Here is a 14,432-nt window from a genome sequence, read left to right on the forward strand (position 1 = left end):
GCCTCATTTCTCTCTGGCTATTTAATTAGATTACTGTTTTTATGCATTATGGTGATTGATGGTCATAGAAGGGGTTAATTGCAACACTTGGCTTTTGAGTCAATCTCCCGCTGTCACGTCAAAGACAAATGCACTGGTTAGGACTCCACGCACAGGGAACAGACAGTCGCTGATGCATCCTGGGTTATAGACTTGACCATGTTACCAGCCATATCTCCAACATGTGTCCCTAACATCCTCTCTGTATCTTTCTCACATACACAAACATGCATGTACACAGCGCATGAAAACAATCCATACACTGATGAAAGGATAAGGCAACAAATCCCATGAAAAGAAAGCCTGTCGTGTCTTATTCATGTCGTGTGGTATAGAGCCCCATTGTTGTCCAAAAACTATTAAAAACACATCAATAAGCCACACTGTTGAACAGGGTGAGAAGTTCTTTCTGTCCCTTATTATGAATATGGGCACTGTAGCTTTTTAGTCGATCCTACACACACTGCTGTAAATACTAACTAGACACCAAATATATTATATAACAAATATACAAGTGTATTAATCCCCGGCTGAAAATAGTCCTCAACATCTATGTGAGTTCCTGTCTGAGTGATGTTTGCTGAAATCTACAGTGGCCACCTGTTTTAGAAAATGATTTTGCCTAATTAGCTATGCTAGCAGCGTAGCCTGTGTTTTCCTCTTGCACCACCATCAAGTTGACATTATAGTTGTTTTCTTTTTGCGAAATATCTCAATAACTACTTGATGTATTGCAATTATTTTTTTATAGAAATTCATAGCAAAGAGGATAAATCCAAGTAACTCTGGTGATCTCCTGACCTTTCCTCTAGCACCACATGCAAGTCAAGGTTTTCACTTACCCTGTGAAATAGCTCGGCATCTACTCGATGAATTATCCAACACTTTCTCACTCACACATCCAGGACCAACTAAAAGACTTTGATAACATTTGACGACCTTTGGAATCTTATCTTACAGGACAAGTAGTTTCCTGATCGCAGTCTGGGGTGGGGTATTGTGGGTAGGGATTAGGGCCTCTCATTTGTACATTTTTTGTTTTTATTTATCCTTATTTCCATTCCTTATTTTTGTTTTTATACTGTAAAAAAGAAGCACTGTAATAACAATTTTGTAACTAGATTTTGGAAATTAAGCTTCATAATAAAGATATTTGAAACAACATTCTCACTCCCATCGCGTAAAATACAGACGCTTGGTCAGAGCCTTTGGCGTTGTTATTGACGCTAAAAGTCTCCTTTGGCATCAGATCTAAACGTGCTTTATCTAAACGCACTGGGTCTGGACTATTGGCGTCACTTTGGCACAGTTAGGTTTAGGAAAAGATCGTGGGTGGGCCTATAAAAGGTACGTTTTCTGTGACACGGGGGACAAAAATGGAACAGTTGGGTTTAGGAAAAGAAGAACGGGACAGTTGGGTTTAGAAAAAGAAGAATGGGACAAGAATGGGACAGTTGGGTTTAGGAAAAGAAGAAAACAATAAAGGAAAGGGAAAAAGCCAAAAAGCACAACATGAGCACTTTAAGGGAAATATCTCAACAACTACTGGACCAGTAACTCATGTTCTCAATTCATGTTCCCCCCAGGATGAATTGTTAGAACTTTCGTGATCACCTGACTTTTCCTCTAGCACCACCTTTAGGTCAAATATTTCATTTGTCCAATAGATAGATATAGTGTCACGCTCGACGACTGGAGAGGAGGCTTTTCAAGTGCTCAAACCAATGTCACGATTGAAGGAGAGGACTCCTCTCCATTGACTGGAGAGGAGGCTTTTAAAATTCACACTTTGTGTCTTACACCAAAATATACTCAAAACCAAAATACAAAACAACATATTAAACTGAGGCAAAATAACAGCAAACAAACCGGCAACCTCACAGCCTTCTTCTCCTCAGTCTCCCCTAATTGGAACCTACCACCTGCACAGGTGATTATAGGATGATCTATTCTGAGCAAGCAACAGTAACACTTAAGTTTCTCAAAACATCATTACAATTGGATAGATCAGTTACTGCCGACAATATTATTTATACCTAGATGTGCACCCACTACAATAGGCACCCCCAAATATTATAAAAATGGCAGTTTATGCAGAACTCTTACCTATTGTTCTTCACCTTAGGATTGCCCAGCCCCTCCCGTTACATTTTACTGTCTTTACATTTTTATTAGAATATACTTTTTGTTTCATATTGCTTCATAACTTGTTTTTATATTTGCCATACAAATAGATTTATAAAATGATATAAACCCATCCTAATATTGTGTTAATGTACAGATAACTGTTTATTGTGTTTTGTCTGATGCTTTGGCAACATTGTTACTGAAACTTTCATGCCAATAAAGCCCCTTGAATTGAAAATTGAATTGAATTGGTAGAGAGGGGGAGAGAAAAACGAGAATGAGCGGGTGAGTAAAAGCTCTTTTGGACCAAAAACAACTAAAGGCTTTTACACTTTAAGTGGTAAATGCACCTAGCTGCCATGTTTGTATGTAGGCTGTGTTGTTTCTTGCTGCCGTTTACTTGCTGTACATTGGCTCATGTGTACAGAACACTGATGTGATGGCTTTTGTTACATATGTTGGTCTTTCATTGTTTTCAAAATATCTCCCACATCAACCATGAATATCAACAACTGTGTGAAAAGGTTCCCTCTATTCCTTTTCCCATGCCCAGATTAGTTTCTTCCTCTTTCTGAGTGACCTGACGCCGTTGGCTAGTTAAGGGTGGGGGAGAATAAACTTCATCCTAGGAGGAAGGGTTTATCAATAGTTGATCACCCTGAATAATTGTTGTCATTCAAATGTTTGCTATGTTCCTGTTAGGAACAGGTTTCAGTAGAAATTTCTCTCTCTGGTTTATCTAACCCAGTGGTTCAATTAAGTAACCCCCCATGTTTAGTCCAATTAGGGCGGGCCAGTAGAGTTATATAAAGCCACTTAGGCATTGACTGTGGGAGAGTTGTTATTGTTGGTAGCAGCTTTCTGTGACGCTGTGTTATTTCAGTTATTTTTTTGTTTTCTCTTTGTTCTTTTTCCCTGGACTTTTGTTCTTCTCCTCTGTTTCATTGTCATGTTGAGTTCCTGAGCTGTTTTTTCACCTCTACTGTGAGACAGCCACAATAAAATCCCTCATTTATGTAGAATTACTACCAGTACAAATAGATTTGGAAATCTAATAATACAGATGTTGTTTACAACTTTTGAAACTTCCTCATCTCATCTCAAGGCCCATTTCCCAGCTGTTCTGGGGCTTCATCAGCAGGTGGAGTTTTCTCCAGTTGTTATGGGATTGTAGATGTTCAAATGTCAATTTTTTTAGCACAAATTCTGAATAAAGTACTTAGGAAAAAAATGTGCTACAGTGCTTTTGGAATAGAAACCATACTTGGGACTATGAGCAGGGCTTTAAATTGACACCCGCCAACAGGCCAAAAGCGGGTAAAGATTACCTTTGGCAGGTAACATTGTAAAGTTACTAGCCAATTTGGCTGGTGATGAATGAAGCAAAAAAACCTGCGTCTGTTTGAATACCCTGAACACTTTGCCTTGACGTGTCTTAGAACCGTTGGCTACGTGCCTAGCGTGTGTGGCATCGATTACGAGCTACGCTGAAACGGAGAAGACGAACAGAACAGTGAGAAACAAACCACGGAGGAGCTAAAATCGAAGAAAAGTTAGTTAGGAAAAAAACAAACATGGAGATATTTTTCAGGAACAAGAAGAGCTAAAGAGGAAGGCTGCAGAGACAAGGGGCAATGAAGATGAAAGAGAAGGGGAAAGAAGTACAATTTGGCTAGTGGAAAATCTGATTGGCTGGTAACTCAAAAAATCTACTAGCCATGTTGGCTGGTAATCAAAAAACTTTATTTAAAGCCCTGACTATAAGTCACAATATCTCAACCTCTGCTGTTTCGATTTTGATAATTCTGTTTTTTTGTTAATTCTGTTAATTCTACCTCCTGTGAGTCACCCAACTTTATATCAAACCCTTTCTCATTTCCCCTGTTTAAAACTTGTCCTCTCTGGTGGAAGCCTTGGTTAGATCAACAGGACATTGAGTTTTCTTTTTCTAAAAAACAAGTACATTATTCCAAAGTAATGACCCTGTTTGGTCTTGAAGTTGTGTTTTTTTTACTGGCTAAACTGTAGCTGCATTGAAAAAGCCTGCGGCCCTGCTAAATAATGTCTACTTCTATATTGATTATGATAATTTGTCCTCATTGCTCTTTTTTTAAAAACTCTGTTATCACAAGAATACTCAAGTGTTGCTAAACTGTATAACCTCTTCATCTTACCAGGGATAAAGTGCATCTCATTCCAAATTAATATGATCCACTTCAGTGAAATATGAAAATTGGCATACAGATTACATTTGGATGTTGAATCAAGGAACTGAGCTTTTATTTTAAGCACTTTCAGCAATTGAATGATCAATGTGGGACTAATAGTAGGCCTAATAAATACGAGGACACTGCAACCTCACCAGTGGTTCCTGACGGGGATTTTTAGCCAAAAAAACACTTTAAAACCACTAGGACTTTCATTTGTAATACAAAAACTAAAAAATATATTGAGGTGAGTAATGGTGCATCTTCATGCAATAAACAAGCCACTTGGGGTCCATTTATCTCGAGAAGAGCTGAGCAACTAAGTTGGCGACAGCTAAATCTTTCATTTTGCTTTGATTTCATTTCATGTATTCAACACTTTTCTCAAGAGAAACATGGACACCTGAAGTTGATTGAGTTATATAAAATAGATGCATTTGTTTAGTTTGAGCCTGTTGCATCTCTAAAAATCAGTCGAGCGAACGATCAACCATCAGACACTCGCAGTGAGAGTTCAGCATGAGTGGGTGGCCTGAGAAAACCGAAATCAGAGACCTAGTACTGGTCGTGTTAGTGCCATATGTCCTCTGTCTCTTATCAGATGAGGTGGCCTTCAGTACAAACTGATGGAACAAGATACAGAGAGGGTACTCTGTGTATGCCGGCACATGCTACAGTGTCTTTATCTACAGATCTGGACATCGCAGCCTCAAACCCCTCGTCAGACAAAACCTTCTCCTCCCTGATCGATACACCACCAAGCAAAACAACAGTGTTGGGTGTAGCCATCTCAAATTCTTCATCACTTCATCCTTTTTTTTTTTTTACATCACCCAACCCTTCCCCATCTTATTTCCCATTTGCATCTGTGGCTGGATCAACACTCAGCCATGTGTTTGTGTGTGTGTGTTTGTGTGTGTGTGTGTGTGTGTGTGTGTGTGTGTGTGTGTGTGTGTGTGTGTGTGTCTTAACACACGTCTCAAAACAGGCTCAGTGCAGCCAAACACTATCACAATCCTCATTGAGATAACACACACTGTCACTCAGAACACACTGAGAGTAAAAACACTAGCATCAAACACCAATACAGAAATTTCAAACAGTTTGAGTGACGTCACAATACTCAATAGTTTCTTTAAAGAAAAAAGATATAGATTTTATAATATACCAATTGTATGTAAGGTAAACAAGAATTTTGGCAGTTTGCTTCAATATAGTATTTTGTCTCTAGTAATTTATGGAATTACTGGAAAAAAACTAAAGCTAACAACAGTAACAAAGAATAGTGTGACTAATCCTGCCTCTCTCCAGCATCATGCGGCAAGTTTTCTTTATCAGTTTCAGTTTCAGTTTCTTTATAAAAGGGACAATGTGCAATTAAAACATAAATGAGGTGCTTTCACCTCCATTACTTTCTGAAAAAACAGTAAGAACACAGTTTTACTATAGTAAACATCTTACCTGGACATATTGGTATCTTTGCTCTTGTACCTGTTTCTCTCAAATGGTACAGTGTATAATTGTTTCATTGTTATTTGGTGTTTGTATACAAAAAAAAAGACTTTCTGAGCCTTCTCTGTATAAATACTTTATATGTTCACTAACTAGTCTAAAACAAGACACCTGCTTATGCTTTCAGCTAAAATTGAAATCAGCAGTGTTTGATAGGCACCAGACTAAAATCTATTCTGTTTTGAATTATTACATTACATGACATGTCATTTAGCTGACGCTTTTATCCAAAGCGACTTACAACTGCTATATACGTCAGAGGTTGCACGCCTCTGGAGCAACTAGGGGTTAAGTGTCTTGCTCAGGGACACATGTATCCAGGCCCGTATTAAGACAATGTGGTGTCAAAGACACTAGTTGTGCACAATATGTTTTATGCACAACTAGGATAATAAATAAATTAAGGGGAAGGACCGAATCAGAGGAAGGCACTGGTGAAATCACAGTAATAAACAACATAATATAATTATATTGTGATAATGTTTTGACATATAAACTAATGAGCTATAACACTATTTAGGAGGAGATAAGTGATGCTGGACAGGCTTCACAGCTACAGAATGTTTAGATTCAATGTTTCATGTGTTCAACATGTCTGGAATGTGGGAGGAAGGAAGGAAACCCACACGGACATGGGAGAGATCGTGACTGTACTGTAAGTAAACACAACCACATGCAAACACATGCTGCTGAACACAGAAAGACCCCCGCTGGTTTGAAACCAGAACATTCCTGCAGTAAAAGTGCTGAACACTGAGTCAACCATGAAGATGTGGATGTAAATATATGAGAGGAAACGTTAGATTGACGTGAAGGGGGCTGGGTAGGATTTGCCTTCTTGTAGTTTTTTTTCATCTTATTCATCTGTTCTCCATTAAAACCTCCTTGTTTTGTGAGAGTAATTGTTGTGTTCCGAACAACCTTATTTAAGAGTTGTTGGGATCCTGGCGATCAATGAACAATCTTTTCCACCATCTCTCTTTGGGTTGACCTCTGGTCCGAGAAGATGAACCTGCTCTTCTCTCAGGAATTCCCGTCTCTCTTAAAGTCACTCAGTGCTTTGTGCTTCCGCTCACATAAGAGTTACCTGGGAGGGTTTTGAAGGTGCTGAGATCATTGCTGGTTTGTCTCACAGTTTTTTCTCACAGCATGATGTTCTGAGAGGTTGGGTATTGTTTGCAGCTTTAACCGGCAAAACAAAGTTGCCTGCAAGCTTGTGTGTGTGGCATGCACTCTCACCATGATCCTGCATCACTTGGAGTTGTATAATGGCTGCAGCTGCTGGCAGCCAGTGTGTCCACTTTTATTTATTGGGCTTTTGTCTGGAAGGTAGAAATATTGTAGTGTTTGGCTTGTCCCACCCTAACTTGTTTTAACCAAGTGTTATACTTGGAGAGTTAGGGAATTATTTCACCATATTCAAACAAATGAATGCAGAGTGGCTCTGGATGGCAGTGACATTCAGTCGGTACTGTAAACTGTCCAAACTGACATATCTCAACAGCTACTAAATGGAATGAAATGTTGTATGGTTCCCAGAAGATGAATTATAATGACCTTGGTGATCCCCTGACTTTTTATGTAGCCCTGCCAACAGGTCAAAGTTTTCACTTATCCAAATATTTCAAAATCTACTGGATGGATTGACACAACGTTTGGTGCACACATAGCTCAGGGTGTCTCTAGGGTCACAGCAAAGTCCCAGCTTATTGGAGGACACAAACATGTGGGTGACAGCAGCTGTGTTTGTTGCATGGGTGAGTCCTGGTAATGCAACTACTGTCTGTGTGTGTTCTCCTTTTCCTGGGCTGGTCACAATAGAGTACATTTGAGTAGAAGGCTCTCTCTGGGTCGAAGCACTAAAAGAGAAAAAGAGAGTAAATAAATGCAGCAAGTACATATTAAATTATTTTTTCACACGCCTTTGTTACATAAAAAAATAGTAATTGTATTACTTATTTGTTACATAAAACTAATTTTCCTTTTTCAGATCCTCAGAGCTATTTGTCAAAAGTTCAATGACAAAGTAAATGTCCTGGGGACCATGTGTCAGGGTGTACATACAAAGTAATCAGTTCTGTTTCTTCTGTTTAAAATACATCTGACAATGCACTAATGATGTTGTGAAATGTCATGTAGCAATAATAATGAAGCCAGATATGCCAGACCGCATAATTATTACTCTGTGTTGCTGTTATTCAATTTATTACTATTGTGACACTGCATTTTGCTGTACTTTAATGTGTAGGTCCTAAATTTCATTCATTGTTCACCACAGTCATGAGGCGATACCAAAATATATTTGTAGTCAGTTATTTCAATAAAACATGAGATATTTAATATCACAAGCCGTAAATAACTCTATTATCAGTAGCTTACCTGGTACTACTCTCTGGCAAGATGAAGCTGTAAATCGGAAGTGGCGTGAGCGGCCGGGGGGTGTGGCGTGAGCGAACAGGGGGGCGTGGCGTGAACGGCCACAAGCCGCAGCTGGACCGTTCTCTGAAAAACACTTATGGCGCTTTTCCATTACATGGTACCTGCTCGACTCGCCTTGACTCTACTCGCCTTTTTTGGTTTTCCATTACGAAAAAAAGTACCTGGTACCTGCTAACAGGTACTTTTTTTAGTACCACCTCAGTCGAGGTTCCGATACCAAAAGGGGACGTGAAAGCGACAGACGGGTGTCCTGAACAAACCCGCTATTTTTAAACAGTTTAACCAGCTGTTTTTTTTTTTTGCTGCCTCCAGCTTCATTTGAAACTAAATGTGTCTTCTGGCTGTGGCAATAACAACACACCTTCCACGTTGTGTGTGTGTGTTGCGTTAGGTCATGGCAGTTTACTGCGGCGCCGCTTGTTTTACAGTTCTGCGGAGGCTCCAGGCAGAGCTTTCGCCGTAGCCTACGTACACACACACATGCTGGCTCGACGCACACACCAGCGCACAAGTATAAACATCAGGCCACTTTTACATAGGCTACGGCGAAAGCTCTGCGTGGAGCCTCCACAGAACTGTAAAACAAGTTCAAGTGGCCTGATGTTTATACTTGTGCGCTGGTGTGTGCGTCGAGCCGGCATATAAGACGACCAGCCACGCTGAGGCGGTACTAAAATCTGCAATGGAAAACGGACTCACAGTGTGTCAAGTCGAGGCGAGTAGAGTCGAGTTGAGTCGAGCAGGTACCATGTAATGGAAAAACGCCAATAGACAGTATATAAGAATGGAGTCAATGGACCAACAGATCCCGTTGCTCTGGACGGAGACCAGTGAAGGCCATAGAGCTCAACAGTCCTGCCCACAGCGGGTTCCGGAAGTAAAAATACAATGCAATTTCTCCATTGACAAATTGGAGTATAAGCCATAAAATCGTAACCGTCGATGGTAGACTTAAAACCATCATGGGGCACTACCCTTGTTTTGAGATAAATGTCTTTTATTCGCGATGTCTTGGATAAGTACTTCATTACCCACAATCCTGAACAATCTCACAATCCCACAGTGATGCCTCTGATTGGTGGAACTCATGCTGGTGAGGAGGGGGGGTGTCAGTACCCAATCTGTGCTACCTGCACGATCCGTCACGAGGATTTACAACACTGCACGAATCACAGTCTGTTCCACCCCTCTGACGTTAGCCTCTGCCGGGAAGCTAACGTTAGTTTAGCTAACAGCTAATTCGGCTAACCACTAGCTGACAGCTTGATTCAGTCTAAAATAAAGTTAACTCAAACTTAACACTGTCACTGGGTAAAGCCGTCTACAGCTGACGTAACAGCCGTTATATATGTTAACAGTTATTTTCAGGTTTTATTTTGAGGGTCTTTTTTATTACATGCTGTCTCAGCTAGCGGTTAGCCAAATTAGCTGTTAGCTAAACTAACGTTAGCTTCCTTTGTTCAGTGGTGCGCGGTGGTTTACGGGAGGAGTAGTTCCTTCGCTCTGAGATGATGATATGTACACAGTCTTGTACCTTTAACTTTTTTGGGATTTTCTGTTCGTTTTTTTACTCGAAATGATACGTTGTATGCTTATGAGTCACGTACCACCTGGTTAGCCTAAGGCAGTGTTTCTCAAATGGGGGTACGTGTACCAAGGTGTACTTTGGAGGACTGCAGGGGGTAAGTGAACGTTTTTTTTTACGTTTTTGTCGCTTTTTGTCACTATTTTCAACCTGTTCTTGCCTTCCTTCCTTCCTTTTTTCTACTGTCTTCTTCAAGTTTTCTCCAAGTTTGTCAAAGTTTTTGTCGCTTTTTTCAAAAAACAATTCTGCCTTTTTTAAGGTTCTTGTCACTTTGTCAAGTTTGTCTTCCTTCTTTCTACTGTTTGTGTGTGTCTGTAGCTGTTTTCTAAGTTTTTGATACTATTTTCCACCTATTCTTGCCTTACTTCCTTCTTTCTATCGACGTTTTCCAAGTTTTTAGGTTTTTTGTTGCCTCTATTAAAAGCACTTTCCGGTGAGCGCCGAGCGTTACTGCGCAGCCTCCAACTGAGAGAGACGACGTAAATGTGACGTGAGCAACCTGTCTGAAAGTTGTAAGCCTTCTGGTAGCTGTGCCAAGAGAAATCTCAATCATTCCCAATCTTGCAGAGACGGAGAGCATAGGTATATGTAAGGAGATAACATGGACACAGGCTAATTATTGCTAACTAAAATGCTAGTTAACATTAGTAATTAAACTTAAACAGCTAATGTAAGTCGAAACTGTCTGCGAGCTTCTGCTGTACTATACAGTAATTCCTCTACTATGCGACAGTAAGTCGCGTGGTTATGACTCAATCGTTAGCCTATTTTTACAAAAACGTCTGCTATGGAGCCATAACGTGAGGTACAAGGTAATGGAGCCTTTTATACATTGTCGTGTTTCTTTAGAAATAAACAACAGACAAATAAAGTCTTTAAACGCTTCAAATGTAAAGTTATTCGCTGTTAAAGTGACGTCAAAATGAATGGCAGTCAATGGAATGCTTACGTCGGGTGATCGCTTTGTAGCATCAAAATGGCGTCATAGGAGGTTCGAGCTCTGAAGCGAAGCTTACCCCCTTGGAAAACACAGAGAAGGGTTGGGCGCAACAAAGTCTCACCCAGAGGTGGGGAGGGTTTGTGTGAAAAATGTTTTTCTTTGCTTGCCAATTACATTGAATCAAGAAAGCCAACCACTTATACTTTTTTATAACAGTTAATATTTTACATTCATCATTATGATAACATTTTTGGGGGGGTTAAACTGGCCACTTTTGATTATTGTTAACCCCCCCGCCCCATCCTACAAATAATACATTTGTGCGTACCTGTGGACCAACTCAACTCTGACAGATTGGGGAGGGGGAGTGATAGTGGTCATGTAATATTGATTTATTTATAATGTATTATTATTATTATAATTATTATTGTGAAATTAGTGTTCATAAACGAGTAATGTATGGTCTTTCAACAATTTCAAGTGAATAATATAACAATTTACGGAAAATATTGTTAAAGCTTGTGTCATGTGGTGCCCCCCCACTGGTTGTGCCCTTATGGATAATCCAGGCCTGCATGTATCAAACAGTGGGAATTGAACCCAGGTCTCCCACACCAAAGGCATGTGTCATACCACTGTGCCATCACCACCCCTGAATGTGTGGTTAACAGTTTTGACAGCAGTGTGTTAGCATTTGAACAAAGTGCTGTAAATCCACAGTGTTGTGCTGGTTATGGTTAAAGTCATGGGATAAAGCGTGAATTATACTGGCCGTTCCCAACCTGGCGCACGCCATCGTGACGTCAAAATGACGTAGATCTTGCCGGTGCGCCCGGCTTTATAGCGCGCGGGCCAAAGTCGCACACCACTCTTTTTTTTTCAGCGGCGCGCGACAAAGCGGAAACAGGAAGCATGAACGAGGTCCTGGGCAACCGGATGCCAGGACTCTCACAGTGACTGCATGTCTCTCTTGTAAACTTACTGGGTTAAGATGAGTTCTTTTATGGTGAATGAAAGGCTTGATCCGACCAAGTAGGTCATTGAATCAAATCGAAGCATTGACGTCAATGCTGCTGCCAGTTCTGCCATTGTTTATCTTTTTCTTCTTCTAGTCCATAGAAAGAGCAAAGTCGGTAGCCTTTCCTCATTAGCGCCACCTCTGTTCAGGAGAAGACTGCAACTAGTGTCGCAACCACATAATAGTTACGCGATTCCATGACGTCACATTTGACGAACTGCTGACTGTAGTTAGAGTTTTGCACATGTTACTCCAGTTTTCCCTAGGTCGTTCAGCAATCGAAAAAAAACAGTAATAGGACTTTGTTTTGTTAAGCAGGAATGTATTATGTTAAAGCCAATCTTGTAGGATAATGAAGTCAGACTGAAGAGAAGCTTGAATGTGTGGTAGATTAGGGGTGTGTGTGTGTGTGTGTGTGTGTGTGTGTGTGTGTGTGTGTGTGTTCTCAACTCGTATGCAAGCTTATTTCAGCCCTTATCGTCAGGCATTTATGTGTGTGCATGCTTTGGTGTGTAGATCACATGGGTAAACCTAGAATCAATGGGCTGGAGTAGGGTAGACGTGTGTGTGTGTGTGTGTGTGTGTGTGTGTGTGTGTGTGTGTGTGTGTGTGTGTGTGTGTGTAACCGGATCGGCACGTCTCAGCCCCTCATTAGTAGCCAGGCTGTGGACACCAGAGGCCTCTGAGAGTCTCATGCAGATGAGCAGAAATCTGAGGAGCTGTGGTGGGAGCTGGTGGCAGCAGTTAGCTCAGGAGCTAATAGACGACAACATCTCTTCTCTATTTCTCTATGTCCTCTTCCATCTATCTCTGTCTCTGTTGCTACTGTCCCTCTTATCTTTGGTGTCTTGTCCTCTCTTAATTTGTCTTCCTCCTCCGTCATTTTTTTCTCTTCTCAACAATGCTTGATGGAAACCCTTTTTTTTTGCTTCAACCAAAGACCACTCAAGTGACCCATTTGTTAAACCTTGCCCAGCTTAATTGTAGTTGCTCCGTTCAATTCAACTTTTCTGTTCTCGCGCACAGCACACATGCAGTTTATAATAACCGTGTTTCCATCAACCAGTTTTTGCGCATTCTGAATTTACACAAATAGATATTTATATATATATATATATATATGAAATCAGTGGTGTAGTCTAATGTATTGTAGTGGGTATACTGTACTGTATACAGTACAGTATACCCACTACAATACATTAGACTACACCACTGATTTCACAATGTTTACTTATTGTTTAAAGCTGCGCCCGTTATGGTCATATATTTTATTTGTAGAAGTCATTGACAGTCAACCTATTCTGTCATTTAGAGGATGTGTTGTCAAAATAATACATGTAACAAATGCCTTATTTCATTTTCATTTATTTTTTACATCGTTGTCATTCGTTTGAGGTTTGACAAGCGCTTTAGTTATGTCATCATCAAAATTCAAGTTAGCTGCTTCATCCAAACAAAACCAAAAGTTTGTTCCCTTATTAGAGAACAGAGAGAGAGAATTGCCTTGGGTGGAGGTTTAGTTAAAGCTTTAGTGTGTAACTTTTTGATATTAATGAACATTTGTTACATTCAAGCCATTGCCAAATGAGTTGCTACAAAGCTAATTAAGACTATCAGCTCCACACAACTCTCTCTGTATTTCTCAGTATGGCTATGTTCAGAAGATTGCGGCGTCCGGTGGCTTTTGCGCGCAGAAACTCAAGTGAAGATAATTACCTCTTCTGAAGAGTCCATCATGTTGTTTTTTTAATCCTCCGTGTCCTCCTTGGCTACTAGCAAAGATCCTCTATACTAGGCCTACTATTCTAAACCGTCTTGCTACTGGCAACTGCTGGAGGAGGGGTGGGGGTGCTGCACGATCACGTAAGGCTTGTATCGTGTGGACGTGCCGACAGTTTTGTTGCCATTACTTAGAATTCCTCGTAGGGGCGACATAAACTACACACTATAGCTTCAATTAACATTTCAAAGCGTTGGGTGTCAGATTAGAATATGCAGCTACAAATGACATTTTTTATAGGGCTTGTTGAAAGTTTACCTCGGATGCAGCTCTACTCTTTTCTTCGTCTTTGTCTCTCTACCAGCCTTCCTGTCTCCATCAGTGCTGCCGAAGCACTTGAACACATTCAGCGTTAGGTGCATGAGTGACAGCAGTTCCTAAGCTACAGTATAAAAGTATCTCGGCAGAAAAAGGAAGGCCAACCTGTCTGGCTCTATGTCTTTCCTCAGCTGCACCCTGTGTTTTTCCCTCTTTCTTACACAGTACATTTTCACTTCCAAAGCAGTCAGCCTTCACTGTCAATCATTTCATTCTAACCTTGGCCTAAGGAGCAGTCTCCATAACAGGTCAAGAGTGTCAGGCAACGACAAGCGATACACTGACTAAATAGGATAGTAAAAGAGAATTCACTGAGCACTGCATGCTTTCTGAATTCAAAAACCCAGAAACATCCTGTAATGTCATGTTAGCAAACTGCACACTCTTGTGATGCATATTACAGGTTCAGCTCCCTGTTTTTGTTTTTACCCAAAGAATGACTTGATTTTTAAAAACAAGATTAATTT

The sequence above is a fragment of the Sander vitreus genome, chromosome 6 (assembly GCF_031162955.1).
Source record: "Sander vitreus isolate 19-12246 chromosome 6, sanVit1, whole genome shotgun sequence".
Lineage (NCBI taxonomy): Eukaryota > Metazoa > Chordata > Actinopteri > Perciformes > Percidae > Sander > Sander vitreus.